Raw genomic sequence first — 13226 nt, 5'->3', positions numbered from 1 at the left:
CCGTCAGTCCCCTAGAACGTAGAATTACTTAAACCGAACCAACATAAGGACATCACACACATCCATGCCCGAGGCAGGATTCGAACTTGCGAGCGTAGCGGTCGCGCGGTTCCAGACTGTAGCGCTTAGAACCGCTCAGCCACTCCGGCCGGCGATCATGTTTTGTACCAATACCTCATACCATCTTGTGATGGGTTGATAATAATGAATACTATCTGGAAACCTTCATTCTCATCAGAGACTCGACTTCTGTACACAAAAGATTAGATTTGTCAGAGAAGGCAACTGATGCCCGGAATGTGCCCACTCTTGCCGTTGCTCGCACCTCTGCTGGCCCACTTCTCATTGCTGTACAGTAATGGGGAGCCACAACATGGTGGCTGTAGTGAAACTCCACGGCATTCCTTAGATCCTCACACTGCCTTCGTGGATACTTCTCCTGCTGGAAACAATCCCGTTTCCTGAATGTGGGAACACTAAATGGCTGTACGATCCTATGATCTAGCATGCCCTCACAAACTATACGTCTCTCCTTGAAACGTCCCCTTCGAAAAATTATACACGACTGTGCTTAAACTGACACACAATAGTTTTTAGCGCAACGCAATCTGACTTTCAAAAATCCCTACGAAAGAATGGCCCTGAGTAACATTAACCTATACGTTTCACAAATCACTTACCTCACAAAAATCTTCGTTACTCAAGCTACTGCAATACAGCGAGCACCACTACTGCCAGCTAAATAAAGGATTCAAACTACTGAAGACACTAACTACTGACAGGCATAGTTAGCAAATGAAAGATTTTAATACAGAACAGACAATGTATTTACCTTAATATTCATAATATATAAATCAGTTCGTGACACCAATTCTTACAAATTTCAAAACTCCGCCATCTCTCTACCCATGTCCACCACTGCTGGCGGCTCACCTCCAACTGCGCAACGCTACGCGCTGTTAGCATCCAGCTGCTGCAGCCCGACACTACAATGGCAGACAACAATGCAAACTAGCCACAGACTGCACACAGCACAGCCAGTGATTTTCTTACAGAGCGCTACGTGGCGTTGGCGTTACCAATAAAAAAAACTAAACAGCCTACTTACATAGCCCCCATGCTCCCCACAAAAAAATTTACAAATTGTTTTGGGCAGTGGCCAATACAGATTTGAAAAATTTTTTCATAATTACAATTACAATAACAAAGAAATCAAATGCACACACTTATTGATACAATGTTGGTCGAAAACTAAATTTTCTCACAGTCCATAAAGAGAGTCCTGATCGTTCATCACAGTAAAATAGCAGTGTTTTTTTTCTCAAAGTCTGAGCAGCAAAAGAAAGTGCACACGGGAGTAGTGGATTTCCATGCAGTCTTGAAGAAGTAGTGTTGTCCTTCCAACGAAAAGACAGTGCTGACTCTTGACATGCTGACAGGTAATGGGCCACAGCAGAGTCAGTTGACATTGAAGACTATCGGTAGGTAGGTCATCACAGAGCAGACCCACTGTAGTCCTGGTAGAGATTACTATTGGTGGGCCACCAGAGGTGCAGACCCACTGCAGTCCTTGTAGAAATAATGGTATTGGTGGGTCATCAAAGGTGTAGACCCACTGTAGTCCTTGTAGAGATGGCCACCAGCCATCTGTTTGACTGTGCAGGCGCACAGTCACCATTGAAGAGTCTTGCGGATAATATAGCAAGTCCATAACCACCACTTGTGCACTCACAAAAATTGTTTTTGAAATGTCCTTACAACCAGCAATGCTGTTATCCAGTCCCTTACTGAATTATTAACACATGTGAAAACACTATCAGTCCCTACTTCTCACATATTGTCCATATACTATGACCAACAGAAACGTGTGCAGTGAAATGTAATTTACAAGTTACTTAATTTGATGAACTGGTGTCAGTTACAATTTTATAACATAAGAATGCAATAACAAAGGTACAAAATACATCTTTAAAGAACATAACAATACAGATAACATTTGCAGTAGTACAGGCTTTACAAAAGAATCGAAATAGCAAATACATCAGTGTTACAAAAATTACGACATAAGTACGTACATAAAAGATCAGAATAACTTTTGAAACATCAACTTCACACATGAGCATTAGAACAAAACAGAATAAATAATGGGTAAACATCTTTACGAAGTAAATAACATGTTATTAACTCAAATTATATTTGAGGATAACAGTATTCCTCATCATAGTGAATGTAGCTTAGTATTAGACGAGAAAAAATTCTATGAAACAGCACACAGAGACAGGAAGAAAACAAATACACAAGAGTACACAAACACATAGTGGGATAACACAAAAGGAAAGGGCAGGGTTTGTTTTACTGCAGTATTTTGCAAACAAAACTTTCTTTACTTCTCAGAGATCTCCCTTCGTTCTTCATTATTTCCAAAAAGTCCTATCTATACCTGCTTTCTGTACTTTTCTCGTATAACCTCTCAGTGCATTTCTTCAAATTCATCACAACTCATTCTCTTATATAGGCTACCCCCTCTTAAGCTAACTTAAATCAACTGAGCTCAGATGCTTAACTAAGGGATGAGGCAATGCAGCAGCACAAAACAATTTACACAAACAGCAATGTTAAAAAATGGAAAGTGGCAAAAAAAGGCAGCAATATTACAACTAATATAAGGCAATGCGTAGCAAACAAGAAAAAAAAATCAGTAATAAAATTGGCTTAACCTAGTAATACAAAGTGACATTCAGTAGCACTATGAATGGCAAACAGCCGCAGCAAATGCTATAATTTATACCTAAACATGACAAAGCTCAAGCAGAAAAAATATTACGCTAAAGACAACAATGCAGATAAGGACAATGTCTATTCACATCTTAATGTCTATGCAATTGAAGTGGTGCACCACAAAAACTTATTGTAAAAAAATGTTACCATGTACTTGAAAAGAAAATTTTGTATTCAGCTACTGTGATTAATCCCTTCTTATTGTTCTTTCTATTCAAAGTGCTCCTTTTTCGAAGAATATGGATCATAAAATTATTATTTAATAGATCTGTTGGCAGAAAGTGTTCACATTAGCAAATGCATTTAATTTTATTTTATAAAATCAATGATGCAACACAGCCGGAAAACAGATATCAAATGAAATAAGCAACTATGGACAAAGCATAAAAATGTCATTCAATAGTCATGTGACATTTCATAAGTTAGTAGAATTCTCTCAACTCTCGTAGAAAGACGTTTGTTATAATCAGGTGTCAGATGTAAGTATCTTTCTCAGTAATGAGCGTGTCGTATTTGCGGTGCTTTCTACAAAGGAATGTCAATAGCGAGGATAATGGCCTCCCTTTTTTTTACCTGTGCCTCTGAAAGGCACAAACTAATGGCTTTCTTTTGTCAGGTGGTTGTCGCGCAGCTGTGTGCCCACGACGCATTACGTGCAGGTGGTCACTTAACTGTCTTATCGAAATATTTACGACACCAGTTTCCGCTACAGTGGCAGTCTCATATTAAAAAAATTCACAGGTCAAGAATTTGCGTTACAAATCTGTAGAAATAAAATCATTTAAAAATAATAGTGTTCAAAAATTTTTGACAGCATAGTGATACATTCACGCATATACATAGTTTTCATAACTCTTAAAGTACGATTCCTGGTTTCCAACAACCTTTTTCACAAACCAGAGTCCCTAACCACTACTCATTATTCCTTACCTTATTCGTCGACACTTCTTCATTATTTCATCATAACAGATACGTAGCATAACCAAATAACTCATATAGCATCAGCTTAAACATACCTCAGCAGCATAATTCACATCGTCGTCGTAATAATAACATCATAACACCTCAGTCAGATCTCAAAAATGTCATGGCTTTCTGCAATAATTTCAAAGCCTAAAAAAAATTCTCTGCTCATGTCAAAAGTGTCATCTACCTCAAACGTACTTTAAAAATCATGATCCCATATCAAATATATCATTCAAAGCTCTCATAGTGTCACAATGGATCCGAAAAAATATGAACTGTTCACAAAGTAGAGACAAAATACAATTTCATAAGTGTGAAGTAATCCAACCGTATAATTACGTAAACATCTGTCACTGATGTAGTAAAAAAAAGTTTGTCTCTCAGTTAAACCATCAGATAGCTGTGTAATTCTGTATTAGAGAAATATGGTACCGATGTGTAAAGTTGTATAAACAAATACCATATTAGCTAGGGCTCCTTGTGCTTGCCACACACATGGTACACAAAGTAAGCGTGTACCCCCCTGAGGATTAATGTAATTATATCCTCAGGTGTTGCAGATTACAGCAATGCCTTTGTATCATTGTACTTCTAATATCTTTAAAAATAAATGTTTTAAGTACAAAATTAATCACTCAACTACGTGTACTGTAGCGCTAAACTGTGCGTCTTGTTGTAAGATAATCTCTGTGGCAGTGTCGTAGTTATCGTCCTCCGAAAGCTAAGTTCTGCAGAAGTCAATGTACTTACCTCATGATAAACGTAATTGAAATGCTTTGCGTATAGATATCGTAGTTATTACGTACCTTACCATGATCAAGAAAGTACTTTAATGTAACGTATTGTTGTGCTACGATAAAGGCTGTCTCATTGTAGCTATACCACAAAAGTTACTACTAAAACATGTTTTACTTTCCAGAATAATATAGAAAAACTGTGCAGATATAAAACAGATACACCGCAAAAGCAACAATGTAAATTGTGTCACATATTAGTAGCGTCGTGATATAATCGTGTAGCTATTATAGAAACCAAATGCTAAGTCATCTTTAATCTCACCGAATGAACTTCAAATAAAGAATGTGTTTTCAAGTAAACCAAAATGTTGCATTAAAATCTCATTAGCAATACTGGTAAATGTTCTAAGTATGTGAGCCTTGTAGTCGTTACGTAATCGTGCAACTAACAAGCAAGAATGTACAAATACAGCACTGTGTCGTCTGTTCACTATAACAATGCATTCGTAAATTCTGTTTAAAAATGTTCCCTAGGTTCTAGACTGGATAGTTAACTTTAAAACATTGTTGCATGTTAACAGTTTCTCAGTGTGACAAAGCATACTAGAAATGTGAAGTGAAATGTTTTATTTCAAAGACAAAGTTAAAAAGCTGATTATCTCTCAATAAACGATTTTACATGTAAAATGTAGTGCAAGTCTTTACTCTTCTTACTATGCAAAGCTCGAGCTTCAACGAAATTATCATGTCGTTTACGGCGGTAAAGAACGCTAAAATTTTTCTCAAGGTTAGTGTCTCTGTTATTTTTCTCTGAGCCAGCAGGCGCAGGTGGCTGCCTGCGGTGCGAGTCATTGTCTGTTTCTTTGTTGGCGCGCGCCGTTATTGGGATTAGGAGATCTAACTTCTACAAATTCACCTTGACGAGAAGGCCCTGCCATGCTTGAAGCTCGCCAGTTCTAATGGAATTCCGGTCTGTCATTATGATTATATCGTCTGTCGTCATGTCGGTAGTTCCTGTAATTTCTTGTTTGTCGGTCATGTGGTGGAGAATTTCTCCCTGAATTATCACTGCGCGGTGGACCCTTGCGTCTGAAGTTACTCTGTCTCCCTTGATAATAATTGTTTTTGTTCCCATATTGTCTGTTTCTATGGTTATCTCTGTCATATTCATTACTACGGAAATGGGATCTTTCTCTTTAACTGTTATTACTCTTCCAGTGGTTGTCATATGGGTGGTGTCTGTTTTGGTCACGATTTGTGTTGTGAGAATAGCCTTGTCGTGTCCAGTTTTTGTTTCTTTCATCGCGGAATTGCAACAGATGTGACCTGTAACGATTGTTTTCGTGTTTTTGCATCCCACGACTGCCTGTGTCAATTTCTAATTCTTGTAACAGCCCCTGAAAAGCTTCAATGTCCTCTCTGGAACGTCCTGCCAAAATAATACGTCGTAAATGATCAGGCAATTTGATTAAGCAAATGCGGATGAGTTCTGACGGGCTGTATGGGTTTGACAGGTACTGATTCTTGTGCAACATGTCTTCAAAATATTTCACAAGACTGGAAAATTCAGATTGTTCGAAATGTTTCATCATCATGATGCCATGTTTTACTCGGTCTTGTGTGGCTTGGGACCAATATGCTGAGAGGAAGGCATGGTAAAATTCTCCTTCACTGTGGCAATAGTGAATGACCGATCGCATTCTTACAGCTGGTTCATTCTCTAAGTAGCCACACATAAATTCTAATCTGTGCTCTAGTGACCAGTTTGGAGGAAAACAATGAGAGAATTGATGGACCCACGCTTGTGGATGAATGTCGTTGCCAGAATTCTTAAATGTTTTGAATTTACGTGTAGTAATGAACAGCTTATAGTCAAAATCATCGTCTCGGCGGGTAGCATATCGGTCATTGTTACGTCGTGTCGGCGGTTCCATCTCAGAATTCGGTGTACCTTGCCAATTTCTTTCATAATTTGCGAAGTGCCCTGTGTTATTATTTTGTGGCTGTTCCGTTTTCTATGTCCCTCTTCCCGTATTGGAGCGCGAGTGTCCTCTGAAATACGTAATTGTTGTATTACCTGTGTCAGCTGATCTTGTACTTCCCGGATTTCTCTTTGGTGTTGCGTACTAATTTGATTCAGACTTTGTTTGAATTTCCTAATTTGTTCGCACTCTTCTGTGTCATTAAAGACTACTGGTTTTGTGTCATTCAAATTATCATCTACCTTCGTAGATAAATTAGTGAACTGATCCGAAAGTTCGGCTACTTTCTCCGATAGTGAACACATTTCCTCAGTGTGTTTTTCTGAACCAAGTTTCAGAGTGTCTATTTGTGTTGAAATCGAATTTACTGTGTCCTTTAAGTTTTCCTGAGTTCTTGCAAGTTGCGTAACTGAATCGGTGGATGCAACTGAGTCCATTTTAGCTTGAAAGGTGTCGTGATTTTCACGAACAACAGTTTGCAATTCTTTTATGGCTGCTTCGTGATTCTGTAATGAGTTTTCATGCCGCGAAAAAATAGGTTGAAAATGCTCACAAATTTGTGTTTTTACGTCATTACAGATTTTTTGACATTTCGATTCAATGTTATGTAACTCAGTAATTAAATCTTCACGTGTTTGTTCAAGTGTGGTGTCTAACTTCCGAAGATTATGTTCCATTGTGTCCAACTGTTGCTGTGTTTGTCTCTGATTTTGTTCCATTGTCTCTAACTTCCGAAGATTTTGTTCCATTGTGTCTAACTTTTGAAGATTATGTTCCATTGTGTCTAACTTTTGAAGCTTTTGCTGTGTTTGTCTCTGATTTTGTTCCATTGTATCTAACTTTTGAAGCTTTTGCTGTGTTTGTCTCTGATTTTGTTCCATTGTGTCTAACTTTTGAAGCTTTTGTCCCATTTGTTGCATTAATTGTAATATCAATGCACTGGTGTCTGAAACATGTTCCTTAGTCCTATTTGGCAATGCATTTGCACCGGCAATATTCGCAGTTTGAAATACAGAAAATGTGTCTTGACTTATTTGAGAAAACGGTGAGGACGCAAAACCTGAATCTACAGTATTTGCAATATTGTGTCCTGTCATTTCGGAATCCTGAGGCGAGCTGTTGTCGACCGATCGATCGATAACGCTTTCCTGTTCACTAATTGTTTCACTGCCTACACCATTATTTGCAACCCGCTCCATTTCCCTATGCACAATTACCAAATTACTACTTTGAAAATTAGTTAATTCATTACATGGTGGCGCTAACACACTGCTTTCGTCTTCACTGTCATTTCTCAGTTTACTTTGGAGCCTAGTGTTACGTTTTTCACACGCCATTATTGTCACAATTTTTCACACGACAACACAGAAAACCACAATTTGAAGAACAAAAATAAGAGAACACATTAACATAGCACTGAAAATAATATCTAGTTAATTGCAAGCGCAGCTGCGAAATACTTCGTGCAAAACTACATGCATGCCACAACTATTTTACTGTACAACAATGAAAGACTGCAACTACAAAGGAAATTCTCTCTATGATTACGCGCTAGCAATAAACAAAAGCTACACTAATTACACAAACTACAAGGAAAAAAATCAGAAGATTCCAGTGAGGTATCCTTGGCTAAGGTCGACATATGAAATGTCCCCTTAGAAAAATTATACACGACTGTGCTTAAACTGACACACAATAGTTTTTAGAGCAACGCAATCTGACTTTCAAAAATCCCTACGAAAGGATGGCCCTGAGTAACATTAACCTATACGTTTCACAAATCACTTACCTCACAAAAATCTTCGTTACTCAAGCTACTGCAATACAGCGAGCGCCACTACTGCTAGCTAAATAAAAGATTCAAACTACTGAAGGCACTAACTACTGACAGGCATAGTTAGCAAATGAAAGATTTTAATACAGAACAGACAATGTATTTACCTTAATAGTCATAATATATAAATCAGTTCGTGACACCAATTCTTACAAATTTCAAAACTCCGCCATCTCTCTACCCACGTCCACCACTGCTGGCGGCTCACCTCCAACTGCGCAACGCTACGCGCTGTTAGCATCCAGCTGCCGCTGCCCGACACTACAATGGCAGACAACAATGCAAACTAGCCACAGACTGCAAACAGCACAGCCAGTGATTTTCTTACAGAGCGCTACGTGGCGTTGGCGTTACCAATAAAAAAACCTAAACAGCCTACTTACATCCTCTGGGGCACCAGTAGCAAGAGGTAGATGAGATTCTGCACGGTATAAAGTACGGTGCACTTGAACCCCTAGATTACACATTAGCATGACGTTCGTAGCATACTGCCCATAAGAGTAGGAATACTGCAGACGACAAACCACAAATCTCAAGAGCCATGTTCGTGTCACAGTCGAATAGCGCCAGGAGTTGGTAGAGACTTGTCCTTAGGAGTGGCACAACATCATTTATTCACAAACAAATTGTGGTGTCACCGCCAGACACCACACTTGCTAGGTGGTAGCCTCTAAATCGGTCGCGGTCCGTTAGTATACGCCGGACCCGCGTGTCGCTACTATCAGTGGTTGCAGACCGAGCGGCGACACACGGCTGGTCTTGTCTAGAGAGACTCCGTAGCACTCGCCCCAGTTGTACAGCCGACTTTGCTAGCGATGGCTGAATGTCTACATACGCTCTCATTTGCAGAGACGACAGTTTAGTATAGCTTTCAGCTACGTCATTTGCTACGACCTAGCAAGGCGCCATATTCAGTTCCTATTGATATTGATATTGTGAATCATGTACCTTCAAGAGCGACGTTCATCATTAATGGATTAAAGTTAAGTATCAAACTAATTACGTCCGCTTTCTGAATTCTAAATCCTTGTCATATTCCATACCTCACGTCAGTATAGTTCTTCCCTCTTCACCGCCAGCGTGCATGAGCTAAATCGCGTGCAGTTCGGCCTCCATTCGTAACACAGTGTTGGCTCTTCTGCCAACACAACACAAATAACGTTTAAGTGAGGAACATACAAAGTATTTCTTCATTATACAATGTAGACGGTGTTACTTTAACGTGTTTTGTGCTGTTGTTTTTAAATTGTAATAATTAATTTAACCGAAAATGTAGAAGGTGGGCAAAGTGAAACTGGCCAGGAAAGTACTTCAAGCACCTGAAGACAGATAATCCATCTGAATCAAAACGCAACTGGTGGTGAATAATGTAAACAGTTTGCTTATCGTCAGGTACACGAAGCGTTTTCCTGGCGCTTTATCGTGCCCACTCTGAAGTACATTTCATTCGAATTTGACTTTTGTTGCGTGCCTCGCCCTGATGTTTCAGTTCTTCTAAGCATCGGTGTACTTCATTAACGTGAGACTGGAGACTCTCTGCTACGAGTGAGTCACATCGTAACTCGGTAGATTCCCCGAGTACCACGCCTGCGTAACGCCAGCGAGTACTCACGTTGGGCGCCTTCAGCATCTGCACGTCCTCCTGGTACTTGTGGTACGAGTCGCAGGCCACGTCGTCGTTGTCGCCATTCGTGCCGTACTCCGGGTGTTCGTGCAGCATGTGGTCCCAGATGTTCTCGCCCTTGCCTGCGTACACAGCGGTGTGTCATTGCAAGAAGAGCAGGGCATTTTTGCATGAAATGACAGAAAACCCGTCGGGCGAAGAAATTTAATACCTACAATACCACTAGCCATTTGGAAATGGACTCGACACATCTGAAAAGTACATGTAAAATAACTGATTGAGATTAGTGGAATTTATGAAGGTTTCTAAACAAGTCAGACAAGTGAAAGGGATAGCGCAGTGACAGATAGAGAAAGTGGGAGGCAAAAGCCTGAGGTATAAATAACGGCTCTTATCCGTGGTGGAGAACGATCAAAAGTTATGTCAATGAAAAGCAAAAGTTCAGGCGGAGGATCTCTTCTGTGCTTTAGGTGGAGATTGCGAGGTGCCAGAAAAATCTGACGTGTGGGACACCGCCTTTCACTGCGATTGTGGCTTGTTGTGAACAACCGGAGCTGTCAGTATTTGCTATCAAAAACAGTCTTGATCACAATTTATTTATTATGGTGACCGGTTTCAACCACTATTGTCTTCATCTTCAGACCTACGTGTCGTATTCAAAGCTTTAATTAGAGGGCTATAAAACGATGAATTACCAATGAGTAAGAACCTCCTTCAGCTGGAGAATCACTACTGGAGAAACCAGTGCACGTCTTACTATATATAATGTAGGCTCCGCCCACTTCTGATGGAATGATGTCATTACTAACCAATGGATTATAAGTCGAATAACAATATAAAATTTCATAGTTAAAAGAACATTGTCAAGAATTAAAAATAAACACACACTAAGCTTATATAACAGCTATTGTCAATTAAGAAGCGTTAAAAATATTTAAACATGTAGGATAAACAAACTTCGTTTTGACAGTACATGGGTTGCCCTCTCAAGGCCTGTTAGTGAACTATTTGGAACCACTGGTTGCCATGGTGAAGTTGGACGCCGTTCCAAAGATGAGGCAGCTTTCAACAATTTTAGGGGAAAGAAGTCCATTGGTTAGTAATGACATCATTCCATCAGAAGTGGGCGGAGCCTCCATTATATGTAGTAAGACGTGCACTGGTTTCTCCAGTAGCGATTCTCCAACAGAAGAAGGTTCTTACTCATTGGTAATTCATCGATTTATAGCTTTATAACTTCTTGTATTTTTTTAAATGTATGTAGCCCTCTAATTAAAGCTTTGTATACGACATGTAGGTCTGAAGATGAAGACAATAGTGGTTGAAACCGGTCACCATAATAAATAAATGATACTAAATATTTGCAATACATTGATCACTGTCACTCCTATAATGTATTCAAAAGGTGCTATCAGTATTTTGAACGTGATCACGTTGTCTCCTATGAAGGTGAGTTGAAGCCCACTTTCATAGGCTCGGGTCGGAGCACTTACAGTGTTCTTGGGGTGTGTAAGAAACAAGCACACGTCAGAGCACCCCACGGTTTGGATTCGCTCGTTACATGACTGCTCTCAGTCCAGGGGCGTTGGCAGTGGATTTCGTATCATCACGGCCGACGTGTACATGAATCCCCAGCTCTTCTTATTGCAAGAGCTCTTGTGTGAAAGACCTCACTGACAGGACCTCACTAACAAGTTGCGGTCTCGGGCCTATTGAAGATGTTCAAATGTGTGTGAATTCCTAAGGGACCAAACCGCTGAGGTCATCGGTCCCTAGACTTACACACTATTTAAACTAACTTGTGCTAAGAACAACACACATACCCAAGCCCGAGGGAGGACTCGAAACTCCGGCGGGAGGGGCCGAGCAATCCGTGACATGGCGCCTCAAACCGCACGGCCACTCCGCAGGGCTCGGGCCTGGTGCTCCAGCAGGAAAGACCGTGCATGGAAAGGGTTTTAAAGCAGCCTTCACCTCTCAACGATGTGGGGAACAAAGAGAAAAGCGGCAAATATATCGCAGAGTGTCGCAGTCAGTGGTTTAAGTATTCTGAATAAAAACTTGTTTAGTCAATGAACATGCTTCACAAAAATCCTTTATTGCTCGATAGTATTACATGATTTTTAAAGTACTTTCAATAAATTAGTAGCCAAGTACTAGGCAACGCAATTCGAAATGAAATATTACCTTTGCGAAATATCTTTTCTGCTATATCGCACTGCAAGTTTAAGAAGGTACGAACTCTACCAGTAAACGACGGCTGTTATTGATTTTCATCAAATCTGCATAAACCAGAGTGAGATTTTCACTCTGCAGCGGAGTGTGCGCTGATATGAAACTTCCTGACAAATTAAAACTGTATGCCGGACCGAGACTCGAACTCGAGACCTTTGCCTTTCGCGAACAAGTGCTCTACCAACTGAGCTACCCAAGCACGACTCACGACCCGTCCTCACAGCTTCAATTCTGCCAGTACCTCGTCTCCTACCTTCCAAACTTCACAGAAGCTCTTCTGCGAACCTTGCAGAACTAGCACTCAAGGAAGAAACGATATTGTGGGGAACAAATTCAGATTTGTGTGAAACCTTATGGGACTTAACTGCTAAGGTCATCATCAGTCGCTAAGCTTACACACTACTTAACCTAAATTATCCTAAGGACAAACACACACATCCATGTCCGCGGGAGGACTCGAACCTCCGCCGGGATTAGCTGCACAGTCCTGTAGCGCCTTAGACCGTATTGCGGAGACAAGACGTAGCCACAGCCAAGGGGATGTTTCCAGAATGAGATTTTCACTCTGCAGCGGAGTGTGCGCTGATATGAAACTTCCTGACGGATGAATACTGTGTGCCGGGCCGAGACTCGAACTCGGGACCTTTGCCCTTCGTGGGCAAGTGCTCTACCAACTGAACTACACAAGCACGACTTACGACTTGCCCTGACAGCTCCTCTGGAAACATCCCTTAGGCTGTGGCTAAGCCATATCTCCGCAGTATCCTTTCTTCCAGGAGTACTAGTTCTGCACGGTTTTCAGAAGAGCTTTTGTGAAGTTTGGAAGGTAGCGCAGTTGGTAGAGCACGTGCCCGCGAAAGGCAAAGGTCTCGAGTTCGAGTCTCGGTCCGGCACACAGTTTTAATCTGCCAGGAAGTTTCAAATCTGCATTAATTTAAGTACCTGTAAACTCCTATTGAACCCCACATTTGGACAGCAATTTAGACAAAGAAAGGAACATGTGTGTTCGGAGACATTGTCCAGTAAGACTCCTTCAGTAGGTACAATCCTTGAAATGAGAATAGGAACTG

The 13226-nt window shown here is 40.6% G+C and overlaps 1 pseudogene; it reads right to left on the bottom strand.

The window, feature by feature from the left end:
- Positions 1–13226, bottom strand: part of LOC126281842 (myrosinase 1-like) — a 106082-nt pseudogene that overhangs the window by 58741 nt on the left and 34115 nt on the right.

Source organism: Schistocerca gregaria, chromosome 7, assembly GCF_023897955.1.
Source record: "Schistocerca gregaria isolate iqSchGreg1 chromosome 7, iqSchGreg1.2, whole genome shotgun sequence".
NCBI lineage: Eukaryota > Metazoa > Arthropoda > Insecta > Orthoptera > Acrididae > Schistocerca > Schistocerca gregaria.
Note: the sequence above shows the minus strand (reverse complement) of the source record. Positions and strands in the feature narration are given on the sequence as shown.